Below are 19,422 nucleotides of genomic sequence, written 5' to 3'. Positions count from 1 at the left end.
TACAGATTATACAGGGTAAAAGTATTTAACAGATGCAAATTTATAAATCCAGTAGCTCACGAACAACCATGAATAAAGTAAATTTATTTCAGTTTCTACACAATAAGATTAGTATTTAAATGCTACCAGTCTCCTGGGTGAGCAATGCTTTTGACATTTGTTTCAGGGCCTAATACAGCACATCTTCAATATCACAAAAATATAAACCTCCTTCCCAAGGCTAACTCAAAACCTTCTGGAAAAGTTTCTAAAATTCATCACTGATGTTCAGTTTGAGGGACTTATCACAGTCGTCCAAGCTATTTGTAATAGACTCACACAAATGCAAAGTAAGTGACAAGGAATTTCAGCAAGAGCTCTCTTGAACAACTTACCATTTAAAAAGGAGCGTGGAATATCCGTACTGTTTATGCCTTTGAGAAGACAGCTGTTCTCTGACTTCCTGGCACACTCAGGTGGCTTTTTCTGCAAACAAAGACAAATCTAACTTAGTCTTTCAGTAACAGAATAATTAAAAATATGCATTAAAAGTGGGGCTCGGTTCAGTAATCAGCTAAAAAAAAACTTAGTAAAATATGCATGAGTAGAATCCAGACAGTTTTAACCATTTTGTGCTAAATATTTAATGATACAGCTTAATTTTTGTCAAGGTAACAAAATAGCTTGTGTTATTTTATAATCAATTTTTAAATAGAAATATCAGCAGAGAAAGTAACATTTACTCACTTGAAGACTGCGGGGATGGAAAAATGATGTAACACCCTACAGTAATGCACAATAAAACAGCAGTCTTAAATCCCTCTGAGACCCTTCACAGCAAATTAAATATTACTGAACAGAAACCCACTAAAACAGACTAAAATAAGCAGTGAGGATCTCCTGCAAAAATGAAGTAATGAGATGTTTTCATGAAAATATTACAGTTCCTAGCATCAAGAGAACACTATCACTTATAGATTAGCATTTAGTCATACACGAAATTTTTATAAATTTAGGGGTTTTGCAGTTAAGATATAAATGCCCTTTCTGCAAGAACTATATAAAAATGATCTCTAAAACAGATCACTTGCTTAGAGGAGGCTGATACTATTACCAGAATTTTAAAGATGTGCATCTATGCGGTTTTTGCCTAAATATTTTAGACAATTAAAATTTACAAGAGGAAAAAAACTTCTTTATCTCAAGGACACAATTATAAACCGTGATGTGTAAGAAAAAAAAAGCATTTAGAAGAGCAAAACACTGTTAAAGTCACAACAGATTTCTCAAAGGCAAGACAGCAGTGTCCTCCTTGCTCACTGTCACTACCTGCCTTGCTCACATTCCTTCATTCTCCCTCTGAATACCACAGCTTTAAGGTGCCCAGACCTTGATTCCACTAACCACTGGTGCAGTAACCACCTATTCCAAATAAAATATTGTCCTCTAGTTAACTTGCTCACAAAATCTACCAGTTGGCCAAGGTCTTGGTCCTCACTTAAGGGTTTATATGCTTAGAGAAAAATTAAAGAGACACATTACAAAGGCTCCCATACATACAATTCATTCATGTTCTCATTACCAGGACAGATGTACTAGATGGGGAAAGCTATTTGCCTAAGTTAACATAAGAAGGATGTGGACCTGCTGTAGGGATTCCAGGAGGGCCACAATGATTATTAGAGGGGCTAGAGCACCTTGCCCTATGAAGACAGGATCCTAGACAAGAGGAGGCTCCAGGGAGATCTTTCAGCAACTTCTAGTACCAAGAGGAGACCAACAAGAGAGCTAGAGATGGACTTTTCACAAGGACTTGGAATGAAAAGGCAAGAGGGAATGGCTTTAAACTGAAAGAGGGTATGTTTAGGCTATATATTGGAAAGAAGTTCTTCACTGTGAGGGTAGTGAGACTGGAATGGGTTGCCCAGAGAAATTATGGAAGTGTTCAAGAGCATCTTGGATAGGGCTTTGAGCAGCCTGGCCTACTGGAAAGTGCTCTGCCCATGGCAATGGCATTGAAACTAGATATTCTTCCTGATTCCCTTCAACCCAAGCCTTTCTGTGATCCTGTAAGTGACTTCAACCAGCAGTGATTTAAGTATGCCTGTGGCTTAGGAAACAGTACATGTGCTTTAGAGCAAACAGCACTACATTAACAACACTATGGAACAGATATCATCGAGCACTTGCGGTACAAGGTGACTGGAACTTTATAGAGATCTTAAACCCTCCAGTACTACCAAGGTGTCTGAGAATGTCTTTACACATTCCAATATCCTCAGCAGCAAAGGCACTTTGGGAAGTTCTCAGTTCCCCACATGAGTGACACATTTTTGTCCACATGCTACAGTTTACTTCCATCATTTACATTTACACACTGTCTGCAGTGCTGCGCTACATAACTAGGATCCCTGAAGCCATTTTGTGATGAAAGAACTCACTCAGATCAACAATACAGAACCTACAAAGGGATGGAAAGAAAACTGAGAACTACCATGCCATGAAGACAAATCTCAGCTTTCACAGTGAAATCAAATCAACTATCTTGACGTATATTTCAGTATAAATCCTTACCTGGCCAAATAAAAACATGAAGATGTGGTCAATGTCAAGCAGTTTTATATTTACTTTTTTTTGCAATCAGATTTTTAATATTTTTTTAAGTAGAATATTGAAAAAGGCCCAGGATAAGCCAAAGTGTTGGACTCTCTCTGAGTTCCACATTCAAGATACACAGCTATGATGAAAACACAAGATACAGGAAGGAAAATTTGTTTTGGTACACCGCTAACAGTCCAGCAATACCTATCTACTGCCCAACTGTGAAAACACACACATTCCCTTTTGAATGGATTCTTTCTTTCCCATGAAATCCCCAAGAGGGAAAAAACCAAAAGCACTATAAAAAGATTCTTACTCATTATCAAGAACATCACTGACTCCTCTGCCAAGTGCCCCATTTGACACATTCATTGACTAAATTACAGAAAGTACTAAACAGTTTCAACAGGATAAGAATTTAGACAAGCAGAATGTGTAACACTGACTTCTGGTAAGAAATTTACATCCAGCTGAATTTTGTTTAAAATCAATGTTTTAAAGCTTTCTAAACAAAACTCCGAGGAATGAGAATATTATAGGCAAGCAATTTGAAGAACAAGCTATATGGCACACAGAGGATTACTTCAGAAATCCACAGGAAAAAAACATAAAGGATTTAATGCAAGACATAACTTTTACACAGATTGAGGATTAAAAGTATCCAAATGGTAGGTCATCATGAAAATGGTGAAAAAAGGATTTTATTTTGAAGTCTGCTTTCTGGGGTAGGGTTTTTAAAATATATTTCCATATATGGGGACCCAAAGTTTACCACTATAGTTTGAATTCAAGTAACTGCATTACCAATGCATAGAGACAAAAAAGGAAGTGGTTTAAAACTTCAGTACTGGGTTGCCTTGTTAAATTTCTGCATGTATTTAATCTTAAAATATGAAATTCAATCTTAGAAACTACTGTAACTCTGCAACACACATTTGGAAAACCCAGACAGGTTCTGAAGCCTTCAAAGAGTGGAACCACACATCAATTAGTGGCTAGGTCCCCCTTGATCTTATGTTCTTCTACAGTGGGATGGGGGCTTTTCTGTAAAAGAGCCATACAATCAGTTACTTAAAACTGAGGGGCCTCTTAGGAGCACATCTTAGGCAGCTTTTCTAAGATTGATCAAGACAACTCAAAAGTTTCTTATTTTAAACTAGACTATCTTTAAATCTCTAAACTAGATTGCTCCATATCCCAGTCTTAGGTTCGAGCACAGAACAGGAGCAGCATAAAGACATGGCAACTCATGTTTTCCAGGTGGTCTTTAATTAAAGATTCACTCACTGTTGTCTAATCCATGAGCCTCTGCAGCATCCAGAAATGCAAAATTACTTGGGATAAACACTATACTTGGAGTGCAGAGAGCAACCTACCCTTTGACAAGCCCTCAAGGGATACTTTCCCACTCTGCATCTTCTTGAGAACCACTCTGACAATCAGACTTAGTCACCACACCCAGTGTGCCCTTTGCCACCAATTCTGTCCAAGGAAAACAAGTTCAAGTTCTGGAAATTTTTCTTCAGAGCACAGACAGATAAAATAAAAAAATCCAACCTGTGTGGAGTGCTGGTGTCTCTTTTATTCCATTTCACTTGCTGGATTATGGTACAAATATTCCCTACTTGACTGAGTATAGCAGTCCTTCAGTACTGGACAGAGGAAACCCATCTAACAGCAGGCTTGCAAAATCCTAAACATCCTGTGGAATTTATCTGAGGTTAAACACTTGATCTTCAGAGATTTTGCAATCCACAAAAGCCAGCCCATCAAGCCTACAAGCCAGCCAGTAACAGCAGTGGCTTGTCAGACATTCTTTGCTGGTAGGAAGCAGGACCATCCCTACATCTATCACCTCTCTGGTGTCTCAACAAGAGGCCTGCCCAGGACTACACTCTCTTCTTATGGTCAGCACTGACTCTTCACTGCAAATGAAGCCAAACAAAGATTATACCACAAATTACTAGTAGCAACCACAAGAGACAGGAAGCAGCGCTCTTGTCTTTGATCCAAAAAGAGAGGGTTCTTCCACCACCAGGAAAGACAAAAGGCCAATACCTCTGAAAAGGAGCAGATTTCAGATGGGATATCAATATCAAAATGTTTTCAAACACTCGGAAAGGTTTGCTGGCACAATTCACCATCCCTAAATTCTTTGCAGATAACAACCCTAATATCATAGTACAAGTCTTCTGTACTATCAGCCTGCTCTTTCTCCCAGTACAGCCCTGCACTCTTCTCCAGAAGGTCAGAGTACACATCTCTACAGAATAGCAAAGAGCTCCCTCCTAGCTCCACTCCTAGCCTGTAGAGATGTCTCCCTAATGCTTCACAAAAGGAATTCTTATGCCTTTACTCAAGTGGATGCCCTCTCTCATGTAACAACACTAAAAATGGGTCATCCTCAGCAGACAGCATCTCTCATTTCAGTTGTTACCCACCCAGCATTACATAGCACAGTTTTTCAATTACTAATATTTAAGAATATGTTTCTTGAAATAGAAAAGTCCCTTAAATTGTGCTTTCTGGAGCATTCAACCTCACTTCTTGTTGTTAGCAGGCACTGCTAAAAAGCATGAACATCTAAGACAGGTGCTTTATGTAAGTACTCCAGACAGAAAATCTGTGGGTTCATTAAGGGGATTAGTCCAAGGCTAGGGGATGTTACTTTCAAGTTAAATGCTTCATTAAAGTACCTGCATTTGGTGACAAAAATCAATCAAAAAATATTGTCAGGTTATGAACAGCCAACATTCAAATCAAATAACAGATTTCACCTTGTGTTGAACAAGACTTAATATTTTCTTCACTCATACATCTCCAGAAATAGCAGAGGCTCATGCAGGTTGTACTCTACAGTTTCACAGTGTTAGAGAGAAGTGGCAGAGTAAGGGAAGCATGAATCAGCACAGCCCCAGAACCCTGCTGAAAAGCATTAGCCAAAAATACCATATACACACACAAACCACAAATGAGACACCTCAAGATTGAGAAATTAAATCTAGTAGGTTTCAGAATGTCCAGGAACAAAAGAAAAATTAAACAGAACTGATGTGGTTTTTAAAAAGCGGAAAAAAAACCACACCAATAAAGAAGTGCAACAGGGAAGGAGGCAGCACCAAGGTCCTACTAAACAACTCAGCACTGCTGTAGCTGACAGCCAACTTCAATTCCATGGAATCACAATTATGCAGATGGTCACAGCCTGGATCAAGCAAGCAGCTGCTCTCTCTAGCACACCCCACTCAGGGCCAAAACATATTTTTACATCTGGATCTAGCTGAAAGCAGGAACTTGCATCACTCCATGGCTAATTTCCCCACAGCATGGTGGTGAAAGAGAAATGAAAAAACATAAGAGCACTCAGATTTAATGTTTGGAGAACAGAAGACACATCCTTCACCTTAGCAGACAGAATAATGCTTTGTGATCTAGAGTGGGTAGATATATGGAAAAAATTCACTTTCCCTGTTATTATGTCTTCCTAAAAGGCCACATCCTTTGTTAAAAAACCACAACTGAGATATGAAGCTTGCTTACATTGGGAACTGCTTCATGATTCCTTAAAATGGCTTTTTAAAGTATATAAATAGCAAGGGGTCTAAAATAAAACATTGGACTTGTGGGAGATGATTAAATGACTGCTGGGGATGAATTAAAAACAATGTCGTTCAGTGGTTTTTTCCATTACAGAATTACAGAATGGTTTAGGTTGGAAGTAACTTTAATGATCATCTTGTTCCAAACCCCCTGCCATGGGCAGAGACACCATCCACTATCCCAGGCTGCTCAGAGCCACTTGGCTTTGAACATTTTCAGGGATAGGGAAGCCACAACACCTCTAGGCAACTTGTTCTGGTGCCTCACCACCCTCAGAGTGAAGAACTTCTTCCTATCCACCCTCTTTCAGTATAGGGCCATTGCCTCTTGTCCTGTTACAAAAGGCCTTCTCTTCCCCAGGCTGAACAGCCCCAGCTCTCTGAGCCTGTGTTCACAGGAGATGTGGTACAGCCCTCTGATTATTTTCACAGCCTTCCTCTGGACTTGCTCCAACATGTCCACATCCTTCCTAGGTTGGGGGCTCAGAGCTGGATGCAGCACTGCACATGGGATCTCACAAGAGCGAAGCAGAAGTTGAAAATCACCTCCCCCAAGCTGCTGGTCAGGTGGCTTCAGTCACAATACTGATGGACCTGGGGCTGCCCACTCCCAAGATGGAAGACAGTGAGTGTGGGAACAGCAAGTTTCCATTTACGGACAATGAAATTCTAAGGGATCAGCTGAATATTTCCAATTCCATGGGGAACGATGGGATTCATCCCAGAGTTCTGAAGGAGCCAGTGGATGCTTCAGCAGCACCCCTGTCCATCATCTACCAAAAGTCTCCAGAGTCAAGAGGTCCCTGCTGATCCAGATCTAGTTTTACTCCAATTTACAAGGAGGGTATGAAGGAAGATCCAAGAAACGACAGCCCTATTAACATAACCTCAGCTCTTGGAATAATCATAGAAGAAAAGATTATACTGGGTAATACTGACAGGAATTTAAAGAATAATGCAATTGTCAGGTACAGTCAATATGGGTTTACAAAAGGAAAGTCATTACTAATAAACTAATTTAGTAATCTTTTCCAATAAGGTCACACATCTAATAGACAAAGGGAATGAAGTAGATGCCTTTTTCTGGATTTTTTAGGAAAGCTTTTGATACTGTCACAGCATCCTTCTGGACAAGCTGTCCAGCTGCAGGACAAGTGGGTTCATGGTGTGCTGGGTGAAGGACTGGCTGAAGGGCAGAGCTCAAAGGGTTGTAAAGTGAAGGGGGTACAGCTGGTGACCGGTGCTCCTCAGGGGTCAGTTCCAGGGCCACTCCTGTTCCTGTACTTCCCAACGATCTGGATGCAGGAGGGCAGTGCACCTTTACTGAGTTTGCTGGTGATACCAAACTGGGAGGTGCTTTTGGCTTTCGTGAGGAACAGGGGGCTTTGTGTAGGGGGATCTACATAGACTGGAACACTGGGCTATGATTTATAGCATGAAATTTAACAAGTCCAAATGCTGGATTGTGCACCTGGGACAAAGTAATGCCAGACACAAATATAAACTAGGAGAGGGATCTGGAGTACATGGTGGGCAGAAGCTCAGTCTGAGTCAGCAGTGAGCCCTGGCAGACAAAAGGGCAAACCCCATCCCAGGATGCATCAAACAGCATCACCAGCCAGGCAAAAGAGGAGATTGTCCTGCTGCATTCAGTGCTGATGTGGCCTCACCTCAAGGACTGTCTACTGTTCTAAGGTGCACAATTTATGAAGGCTGTGAAGGCGCTTGAATGAGTCCAGAGAGGCTCAACAAAGCTGGAGAAGGGCCTGTGAGGAAAAGTCCTGTAATGAGTGGCTGAGGACTTGGGGTTTGTCTAGTTTGGACAAGCAGAGGCTGAGTGGTGACCTTACTGCTCTCCACAGCTCCCCAAGGAAGGGATGTGAAAAGAGAAGGATTGAGCTCTGCTCCTTGGGCCCCAGTGACAGGATATGTGGGAATGGTTCAAAGCTGCTCCAGGCGAGGTTCAGGCTGGACAGCAGGAAGTGTTTCATCACCAAGGGAGGGGTCACACACTCAAACAGGCTTTCCAGAGAGGTGCTTGATGCCTCAACTCTTGACAGCATTTAAGAGGCATTTGAACAACATCCCTAAGGACATGCTTCAACTTTGAAGCATGAAGCAGTCGGGCAGCTGGACTGGACAAATGCTTCCAACTGAAATACTCTGTCCTTATAAACATCTCTCTCATATGCACATACTCATGTGTGCATGTAGCTAATTCTGCAGTTATTTCATTTATAAAGCCTTGTGTACCTACAGATACAGATCTCTCTACATACATAAAACCAGTATGTTTTATCACTATAAAGATATTTGTGAAATGTGTGGTGTTTTCCCCCAATTTTAAAGTCTCAAAAACCATATAAATTGTTTTCAAACAAGATGTATCATACAGATTAATCACTAAAGACCCACCATTTAGAAAATTAAAGCTCAGTGCAATTCAACAGTTAATGACTCCTTACAGCTGACCTATGGGGTTCAATCAAGGACATTATTATGTAAAGAAATAAGGTGGGTGAGAAGGGAGGGACAGAAATGAAAGCTTTTTAACAGGTGAAACTTATGTATTGAATTATTCCTTATTTCATCCCAGCTGGAAAGCTGTTCTTGAAAGAGACTGGCATACTTTAGCATTAGTTACATGGTTCAGGTCTATCCCAGTTTCTCTAGGGGTTTTTTTCCCTCCCTCCTCCTGTTTTTAAAGGGCCAGATGCAACAGAGTTTTGTTTGTTTCTTTTGGGTCTTTTTTGTTATAAACATTTTTATTTATAAGCCAGTTAAACTAAAGCAGTTTTGCATGGATCTGTGACCTCAAATCTCACTCAATGTAGAGGAGCTTAGCAGTTTAGGAAGATCAAACAAATCACCAAAAATCCAGAAGTATGTGAAATAAAGTCCACTTTTTCTTTTGAAAAGAAGGCTGAAGTGGCTTAAAGCAATCATGCCTGCTGTTACCATGGGATTTTTATGGTTTTAATTAAGACCTCTTTTCATAAAAAGGAATTTAAAATACTTTTTAATATAGGTAATGAAAAATATCGATTTCATTATCCTAATCACATAACCCATCCAGGTCATCTGCCTTACCATCAGATTCAACACCACACAGTTGATACTAAATAAAGAGACTAATTTTACCTGTTCCCACTAAATATTCCCATAAATTCAATCCTTCAGATTACTTCACTATGACATTCGCAGCCATGTTTACTATTTTCTACTGGGGGGAGGAAGAAGAGGCAGTCAGCTGCCACAAATGCAGCATCTCACAAAGTAATTTCCATTAAGAGATTTAGAAACAATAACTAAGATATGATGTGAACACAAAGAAAACCTAAATTACTTAATACATACAATATATACATCTCAGACATCTCCATAATAATGTGATTGCAGGTAAATTATCCTATTCTGGATTGGTTTCTTGTCTGCATCCCTTCCTCAGTCTTCCAACAACCAGAAAATACCAATTTCAATTTTGCCTTCCTCTATTTACATTTTGCAAACTATAAATAATTTAGATTTCCAATAATTAAATACAGATTCACATCATGTAAGATGCAAAATATCTTGACTTTTGGGAAAAAAAAAACATTTAATGCGGCAACTGGTTGCTGAAAGACATGGGCTGCCAGTAAGCATGCAAGAATTTTTTTTCATTTGAAGAGCATCTATTCTGTTTAACCCTATGTAGGCAGGAGTGGAGGCAGAGGATGTTACAGGAAAGAAGGGATGCCATGTCCCAGGGCAATGCCATGCCTGCCCAGGCAGCAGTTGACAGCTCCAGAGCAATGTGTGGCTTACATTTGGAAATGGAAGCAATGACATTCTGGATATTACTGACCACTTCTTTCTGGGATAGGAAGAGATAAAAGACAGCAGGAAACCCAGCACAGCTTCAAATCCACCTCTTCCCATCTCCATATAAAATGCAGAAACCACACAGTGCTTTGAAGAGTAACAACTCCACTTGCCAGAGGGCAGGACCACAGCTGCACAGCTGTGACGCATGGTTTCCTCTTTCCCTCTTTATTTAACAGCTGCTTGGTGCCGGCCAGAGAGCAGCAGAGGAATAAAATACAGCCAAACAGGGAGGCTTAGTTAAAACTACTGATATGCCATGCACGAAGCTTTGTTCAAAGAGCACCAGCACATGCACTGCAGATGGGTGCAGGGCTGCAAGCAAAGCCACAGCAGATGCAGAACCTGATGCCTTTCCTCTCCTACCACACCTGACCTCAGTTTGAAATGCTCATGTAGCTCTTCTGACATCACCTCTACGACCAACAAGTGCCCAGGAGAGGAGGTGTAAGCACCACAACCATTTGAGCAGACCATTCATGTTGCTACAGGTTATAAAACCTCTGGCAAATTCTGCACCAAGCACAATGAACTAAAATGGAACCTTGTTTGTTTGGAGGTTTTTGTTGATGTTTGGGGTTTGTTGGTTTTTTTTCCAAAGCCTCCTTTATGAAGTACCACTTAAAACTATCATCTGATCCCAAATAATACAGTGTTTCCTTCTACACAGTGCAGATGAATACTGACTTTGTTATTTTAGAAAACCATGCTGCAGATTATCATAGGAATCACACTTTTTTTCCAAAAGGTAAGTGCCCTCAACACTTTTAAGACCTAATGTTTTCACGACTACCTCATTTTCAAGTACAACAACAGTATAGGGGTATTTTGCCCTTGAGAAAGGCATTTATTTAGGAGTAGCCTATTACCAAGTTAACATGTAAATAAGTCTGTTCTGCAACAAAACTACTTCTTATGGGCCAGCTGTTCCATAGGTCATGTTGTCTTATATGCAGAATCACCAAAAGTTGTTTCAAGCCTACAAAAAAAACCATACTGCTTAAGGTTCCCACTTTGGCCAAGTTTGTTCTTCTTTTAGCACCCAATAAGAATCTGATTTAAATCATCAAGTCCTGTGTGCTTTGAACAAGAAAAGAGGATGAACACTTCATTATACACCTGCAGAAATGAGCAAAAAAAAAAGTATGGAAGGCATATTTTAGAGAACACTACTAATATAATGTAAATTAACTAATCCACAGCAGAATTCAATTATTTTCTACAGTCTTATCTTCCTAGACTTACATTTATTTTAGTATTCTGTTCAAAGTGGATTTAGAAGCCTCAAAAATACACTTCTGACAAAAGAACACTTGTCCTTCAAGCTCTGTATTTCAGACAAGCTTTTGTTTGAAGGTTTCCTCTATATTTTAGCTCTAAAATATCAGGTTAAACATCTTCAAGAGATTATAACAACTCTCAGTAACCCTCAATTAAATTCACTAGTTTTATTCCTCTAGATTCAACATCCATACTTCTCACCCTCACAGTTCAATCTCCCTGATGTTTCCCAGCCAGTGCTAAAACACGTAATTCTTCTCATTTCTTAGCCTATCCCTGGAACTCAGTGAACCTACACAAATTTCTTTGAGTAACCCGGACTGCTCTGTGCTGCATCCATTGTTCTGTGATGAGGCATGAAGAAAGTTATCTTATCTTTGACCAACAAATCAAAGCTGTTCACTATTTAGACTATCATCCCTTAGGTTCACAAAATCTAATTCAGTATACTTTCTAATGCTTCATATTCAAAAGCATTAACAGCAATAATTCCACCAGAATGAATAAGAGTGGGGATACTCAAACTACTGATTTAGACTCACAGGTCTTACAGTCAACATCACCATTACCAAAGGTATAAAATAAGGCTGCATTTTTTATAACTGAACCTCAACATTTAAGTTTGCTTTTAAAAACTTGATTATTACAGGCTGTCTATGTGCTTCTCTAACTTTCTCAGTTCAATTGGCTGAGAAAAATACTTGCCAAACTTGGATTAGCATTTAGCAGCTTCAGGGCTAACTATGCTTGTTGTTTCAACCTTGACTACCAACTGTATGGACACACTATTATATTTAAGCCTCCAGAAGCATTTAACATTTGATTCTGCTGAAAATACAGTTCTACTATATGTTTTGAAAATAAAACCACTTTTTCCTCTTTTAGAAGTCTATGATGATGCCAAACATATGCTTGTTTTCCAAACAACAACTGTTTAAAAGAAAGAATACTCTTTCTGATGTTCCTGCCAAAACCAACATTCTGTGGCTTAAAGAAATTTGATAGTAAGCAGTTCACTCAGCTAAGGGAAGATGGATTTACATTTGGCAAGGATTTACACTTCATGTCTTGCATCTACTTCTCTCCATTTTAAATTTTTTCAGGGATGCACGTGGCAGCTGGGAAGGGTTTTTGTCGTGGTTTTTGCTGGGGTTTGGTTTTTTTACATCTCCAAGTATTTCACTCTGAAAAAGAAGGCATGAGTGGGTTTTACTAGAAATGACACAAAGCAGAAGTTCATCATAACGTTTGTCTTTTTACAGGGATTACTAGGATATAGGAGTGACTTTCGAAGGGAAGTAAAAGACTTCAGAAAAAATGCATCAGCGAGAGTTTGCAGCAGAGGAAGTGGAACAGAAAATGCAAATGAGGAAGTGGCACACAAAGCATTTAACAGCTTCATTTTAAAGCCTGAAACAGGGAGAGAAGGCAATGAATTCGGGGTTTCAGCAGTCACTGTCACAGACAGCAGTAATACATACTACATACCCAGTAAAGGTGATTATTTCAGAAATATTGCTGCCTCAATAGTTCCACATTAAGAGACAAAATGGCTAACAGAGAGATGTAGATTGGACTATATACTATGTAAGATTTATTTCTGCACATTTCAGAAAGGCAGAGATTTAAGATGAGGATTCAGTCTGCTACAATATTTGACTTTGTCCTTCATTAATAATGCACAGAAATAGTAACTGGACCAATTTACTAAATAATGTAAAATATTTAGTCCATTCCAAGCAGCTAAGACAACAGAAGTTCTGAAATTTCCCCAGCTGTGGAATATCATCACCTCCCTCTCCTCAGTTTTTGCAAGTAGAATTCTAAATCCCATTGAACAGAATCTTGCCATCACCCTCCAAGACAGAGAAATTACAGAAGATTGCTAAGCCTGCTCCAGCATCAAGCCAACTAGACAGACAGTCTGCGTGACCAAGCATGACAGCAAGCTGCAGATCCAAGGCCCTCAGAGTTGTTAGTACAGCAACCAGAACAGCACTTTACAAAGCACACACCTTCTCCAGTAAGGTGGCAAGTATTCTAGAAAAAAAATCAGAATCCCAATGATGTTACATTAGTCTTTCAAATGCAGCTATTTTGGGACAATAAAAATCCTTAAGGCTACCACTTATTAGTCCAACAACATGGAAGCTTCTCTTGTCATTATCAGTGCAAATCCAGTACAGAAACTCAGCAACTAGACATGAAGGTCTGTCTTTACAGCAAGAATAACTTGAGCTATAACTAGGTGTAGCTCCTAATGTTCACTATGTGCTGGTGTGGAGCTACCCACCCTGCATCAAAGGATACCTGAAATTTCAGCACAGTCTACAAGAGCACAAGCAGTGCTTGATGCCTGCTACAGTGAACATGTACAAGACCTGTAGGATTGGAAGGGAAAGCTTCAAGAGAAGCAAGCTGGCTGAGCAGAGGGAGACAAGATCTCCTCCATCCAGGGAAAAAAAAAGAAGCTGCTGAAATGCTAGTTCCTGGTTCCTTCTGCCAAAAGACGACTGGATAGAAAGCACATGGCTTGCACAGCTGCTTGTCTAGCAATGCAAATACCCTTCTCCTACTATTCAGTTAAATAATCTGATACTGTAACCAAACCACTAGTATAACTGTACCAAGACATCCTCTTTAAATATGACTTAAGATTAAACTGCAGCTCCACTCCCGCTCAAGCTGGCATGCAAGAGGTGAGAAGAAACTTCAATATTCCATATGCAAAAAACATTGATACAAGAGCGTCTTCAAATTCAGCATGAAATCAAAGGCTTCACTTGAAGTGATGTATTCTTGTCCATGTTTGCAGCTGTTTAAGCATTCAAAGCAGCAGCCAAGCTTTATAAAGAAAAACACTACTTTCCCAGGAAACAACTCTGCAGTCAATCTGTGCTGATATAAGTTCCAGAAAATTTCAACATTCTATAGAAAACTGATCAGAAGACCTAACTGCTGCAGAAAAACAAACTAAAAAGCCACACTGCCACTAAAGCCCCATTTTAATTCACAAGTTCAAACTTCATTTATCCATTCACATGTAATGAGGCAGAAGAACTTCTTGAAGAAGTGTTTCCAAAGACTGTTTGAAGTCTCAAAATAAAACAAGCTTTGCAGGCCTTGTCTTCCAGCACATTAGTCTCCACAGCTGCCTGTTGCTCTGTTACAACACCACCAAGCCCATAGTAAATGAATGGCTTTCCTCACTCAGCATCACTTGATACTGATCTTTTCAACTATAGGATTTCAAAACCAACATCAAGAAATCAATTCCAACGTTGACTGGATACTACTAACATGTTTTGATGTATTATGCATCACCCATTACATACACAAGCTCTCCAACTATTACTTGTTATGAGCAAAGTAGTTTGCCACTGTGAATATGCCAAAGAAATCTGGGATCCATCAGCTGAAGTACTGAATAACAATTTCAATTTCTCTGCTTCTAAAACATACACTTGAAAATGTAAATCAGTTCAAGCATGAAAGTGGCACGAGTATAATGAATACTCAAAACCAATATATTTAATAAATGTGGCATACTATGCTTTACATTCAGTACAAACACATGCTCTCCCCTATCACTGAATTTGGCTACCCAATCTCTGTTAGAATAAAGAGATTATGTTTTTTAGATAGGAAGGGGCTCCAAGAATTTTGAAGGATTAACTAAAATTCTACTGAATTGAGAGGTCCACAAAAAAAAAAAATCCCCATATATTCTGGGTCATTGCTAGATGCAGAAAACACCATCAGTTCCATAGCAGAATATTTTAGTATGTGAAAGGAAAAACTAATTCACAGCATGTTGAAATTCCAGACACCTATAAATCCTTAACACAAATAAAAACCAGCAAATCCAACAAATATTTACCATACTTAGAAGCCTTCAAAACAATTCTCCAGCTACCTCCCCTGCCAAAAATGAAGAAATCAAAGATAAGCTCCAAGTCTGCAGCTTAAATCAGCATAAAGGCTGCCATTTTGATCTCCAGCTGTTTGTAAAAATTTCTTAATTTCTTCCCAAGCATTTTGATTCTTCTTGTGGCAGAAGAAATTACATCCATCAGTAGCTAAAAATATTTCAGTTATCTGAATTTTCAAAAGAGGGGTGAAAAACAACTGTGCTTCACCAGTTAGGAAAAGAACCCAATGCAACATTTCAACAACTTTTATCAAAGGCTGACTTGGATCTAAATAATAGTTAAATGTGAAGGAAAACATTTGGTTAAACTGTAACAAATAATTCTAGTGTAACTTGAGATTATTGTCATTTTTACCTCTAAAGGCAGACTAAGTTCTCAGGAGAGAATGTAAGTGCTATGGCAGCTCTGCTAGAGCTAAGGCTCGAGATGCTTTGATTTAATTCTCAGTCAAGACACTAATTTTTCTTAGATTACAGGTATTCTGTATGTGAGCCTTCCATATGGAGAAGTTAATAGTCACCCTCTACCTCCACCTTTCCTTTTAAGAGAATAAGCAGCGACAGCCTGCAATTCGTCATACTCCTTGTACGGGGAAGCTTCCAAAGGCAAAGTACAGCTACATCCTACACTGGAAGACATTTGTAATCTGATCCTATCAATGATCTCCATCTACTGCATGCCATTAAGATTAGAGTAATAAGAAATTAGCCTGACAAGACCAATTGCTCCCCATCAGTACTGTATGCTAATGTACTTCTGCTATGGAGATAATTAACAAAACTTAGTATCATAACACACAGCCTGGTCAGTAACTTACACCAGCAGTGTAATTCATGTGATACACTGCCTGTGCTCAGGATCCTATGCAAGCAAAAATAAAAGAAAAACAAGTCAAAAGTAATGACCACAGCTTGTCTAATAATTTTAACTGAAGCCACACATGAACCAGAAGTCATAACACATCCCATTTGAACTGAAAAGTCCAAGAAGAGTTGTATTATACAAGATTGCAGTGCAGTTACAAGACAACATTAAGTACACATCAGCTAAAGACAGGCCTGCAAGAGCAGACTGAAATTACCTGCAGCAGTATTTTTTGCTTCTTCCGCACACAAAGCAGTCAAGAGAACTCTGGAAGAGAGTGCTCTGAGACTGCTCAAAAGAACAAAGAGTACACTAATATGTGACTGTTCATGCAGGAAGTTTAATCAAAAAACAAAGACTTGCAGAGGCATGAAAGCTAATTCATGTCCAGGTCACACTGATACAGTGATGGAAACACCATCAGCTCTTCTGGATTCTTCACCAAAGTATCCTCTTTGGTTTGGTTAGCTTTCCAGAAACCTTGTCTTTCTCATCGCTGTATAAGACACTTCAAAACACTCTATCATCTGTCAGATGATGGCTTTTCTTTCCCTTTCCTCCATACAGCAATACTGCCCACAGACAGTGCTATTCTTGTTTCAGACAAGTAAATGGCATGTACCTTCTCACTGAAGAGTAAAGTAAATAAACCTGAGCTAAAGTAGGCACACTAAAGAGTAGCTGACATACAAGGAGTTTATATTGCTACTCGTAAAATCATGATCCTTTGAGACATGTTTTACAGATAAAGCATATACTGAGGAACAAAACAGGTTTATGTTGTTATTAACTATGAAATGTCACATGTGTTATACCATATCGATCAAACATGAAGCCACAGTAACTTATTTCTGCTATGAAAATACCTTTTTAAAGCACAAGCAATTCTATTTCTGGCATGTAAAGTAATTTTTAATACTTCCATGGACAAATAGGAAGATTAACAAAGACTATTCAATTTCTGTAACTATTGAGTATAATCAAGACTATTGTTTTAGTATCTGATAAAAAAATGTTTTCTATTTTCTCTTTATTTGAGGAAAACAGCCATGGAAAACGAGAAGAGGACTGGCTCAATTATACATTATTTCATTACAACAAAACCTCTGTGTTCACTGCCTAATAACTCCATTCATACTGCCTCTAGCTATATAAACACAAAACTAATCTTCAGCAAGGAACAGAAAAAGTTTGCTTTGCACAACTCATCCCCAGAATTCAGCTGGAAACAAATCAAGTTTCCACATCACTTAAGGGAAACATAGTATGGTCCTAGTCTCAAATGAATAGCTACAGATAAAACATCCTAATTCTTACTAAGAATGACTTGGGGCCCGCAGGCAGATAACTGTCCTTCCATCTTAGCATATTTTCTTCTGATGAGAACTTAAAAGGCAAAAAGCTGTAGCATAACAACTGTCAAAGCTCAGTTCCACTGCTCAAACACAGAGTTTCATCTTCAATCACTGAAGTCTGCAAGCACTGTAACCAGTAACTTGCACAGATTTCCAGCTTGAGCACTTTAGTGCAGCATAATTATTTTGCATCATGTCAGCCTCTATATACTAGAGGCCACATAACTTCACATCTGAACTACAGAGCGCTGTAGTGTGGGACAGCCTGCTGGAGGATAAGAACTGCAGCCTTATTCCATTACTTCATTCCTCTCCTCAAGTACACTCGCTATTAGTTTATGGAAAATACTGTATCAGCCAAAGTCGAAACAACAGTCTGTCTCCTCTAAATGTAATATTTTTTGATTCCCTATGTCAAGTTTTAAAAAGAAGGCCAGTCTTGCATGATAGGCAAGAAAAAACAACCTCCTCATCCCCAGATTTAAAGTTTCATAAAGTTTCTGGCTGCTTTCATAATTTGCCTCATCTTTTTCTAATAGGAACACTGTCCCCTCATTCGCTGCAGTTTACAAAAGAGGCACAAAGAACTACAGCTTTTTCCTATTCCTGCACAGACATCACACACACTACACCATTTGTGCTTTGAAGTGTCTTCTATCAAGGAATCTCACAACTGTATCCAATCACACAAGTACTGGCCCCACTTCACTGATTACCGCTCAACCTAAACCTATCAGCCCTTCTCCTGTTATCTGCAGCGAATACTGAACTATATCGGAAAGAAAGAGAATAAACAAAGCATTTTTAAACTGCTTTTAGTTCTGTGTTAGACATTGAGCAGTTGAGATAAATCCCTGTCTTCACACGCCTGCACTCAGACTCCAGGCTTCTTCTCAGCGACACATTTACTAAAGAGTCAAGTAGGAAAAAAACCAATTTAAAAAAAAAAAAAGAAAAAACAAAAAACCAAACAAATTTGGTGGGGCGGGGAAGGGTTTAAAAGTTCCCGAGCTGTCAAGGACTCCCAGCGCCCTTCAAAGCCAAAGACGATTATTTCTTAAATACTTGAAGAGCGCCGGACATCAGAAAGCCTCAGCGGTGCCGGGGGCCGCTCTCGGGGGGCGAACACGAGCGGGGAACGAGCTCCCCCCAGGGCGGCCCCCGGGCATGGGCGCCGTGCTCCCGCTGCCCCACCGGAGCGCCGCGGGGAACGCGGGGAACAGTGCGGGGGCCCGTCCCCGACCCCAGCACGGAGGGCTCCGGAGCCTCCCCTCGAGAGCGCGGGGGGAAGGGGAGCGCGCCCCGCGGCTCCGGGGACGGGCGAGGGGCCGAGGCCGGCGGAGGACTCGGAACAAAGCTGAGGCGAGAGGGCCCGAGGACGGGCAGCTCAGCCCGGGCCAGCGGAGCACAGCCAGCAGCTCCCGCCGCGGCCGGGAGGAGAAAGGGGGCTCCCGCAGGGCAGCGCCGAGATTATCCCCGCGGGCTGGAGACCGCTAAAAAGCGACTGCTCCCCCTCCGCGCTCCTCGCAGGACGGGAAAGGACCCTCTGAGCGCGGCCCCCCGCCCTCCTACCCTCCCTGCACCGTAGCTACGAGGGGCTAGAGCGGAGCCCCGCACCCACCTGACGCCGCGCTCCGTCCCATCCCGCTCCAGGCGCCGCCGTTCCAGCGCTCCAGCCGCCGTCGCCTTCGCGGGCTAAGCCGCCGCCGCCCCGCCCCCTCAGCCCCGGGCCCCGCCCCCTCACCGCCTTTATGGTTCCTGCGCGAGGGGCGGGGCACAGCCCACCAATGGGAAGCAGGCGCCGGCGGCGCTGAGCGCTGATCGGCATAGGGAACGGCCAATGAGAGCGCCGGGGGGCGGTGTCAGCTGTCAATCATCGGCCCCTACCTGGGGCTGGCGTGCGGCTGGGAGCGAGGGAAGGCGATTCCGTCCCTCCTCCCTCCCTTC

At 40.8% G+C, this 19,422-nt stretch overlaps 1 protein-coding gene across 2 annotated transcripts in view; it reads right to left on the bottom strand.

The window, feature by feature from the left end:
* The window catches only part of WASF3 (WASP family member 3), a 63,739-nt gene extending 44,582 nt beyond the window's left edge, over positions 1-19,157 (bottom strand). For both annotated transcript variants that reach the window (XM_054271584.1, XM_054271585.1), the window contains exons 1-2: positions 19,097-19,157; positions 375-465 (exon numbers count right to left, since the gene is read on the bottom strand). The gene's annotated coding sequence lies outside the window, so the exon portion shown is untranslated. The remainder of the gene's footprint in view (positions 1-374; positions 466-19,096) is intronic.
* Between the last annotated feature and the right edge of the window lie 265 nt (positions 19,158-19,422).

This window comes from Melozone crissalis, unplaced genomic scaffold (genome assembly GCF_028551555.1).
Source record: "Melozone crissalis strain CALT ecotype California unplaced genomic scaffold, PUWL_Pcris_2 ptg000013l_1, whole genome shotgun sequence".
In the NCBI taxonomy this organism is placed as follows: Eukaryota; Metazoa; Chordata; class Aves; order Passeriformes; family Passerellidae; genus Melozone; species Melozone crissalis.
This window is presented reverse-complemented; position numbering and strand designations above follow the sequence as displayed.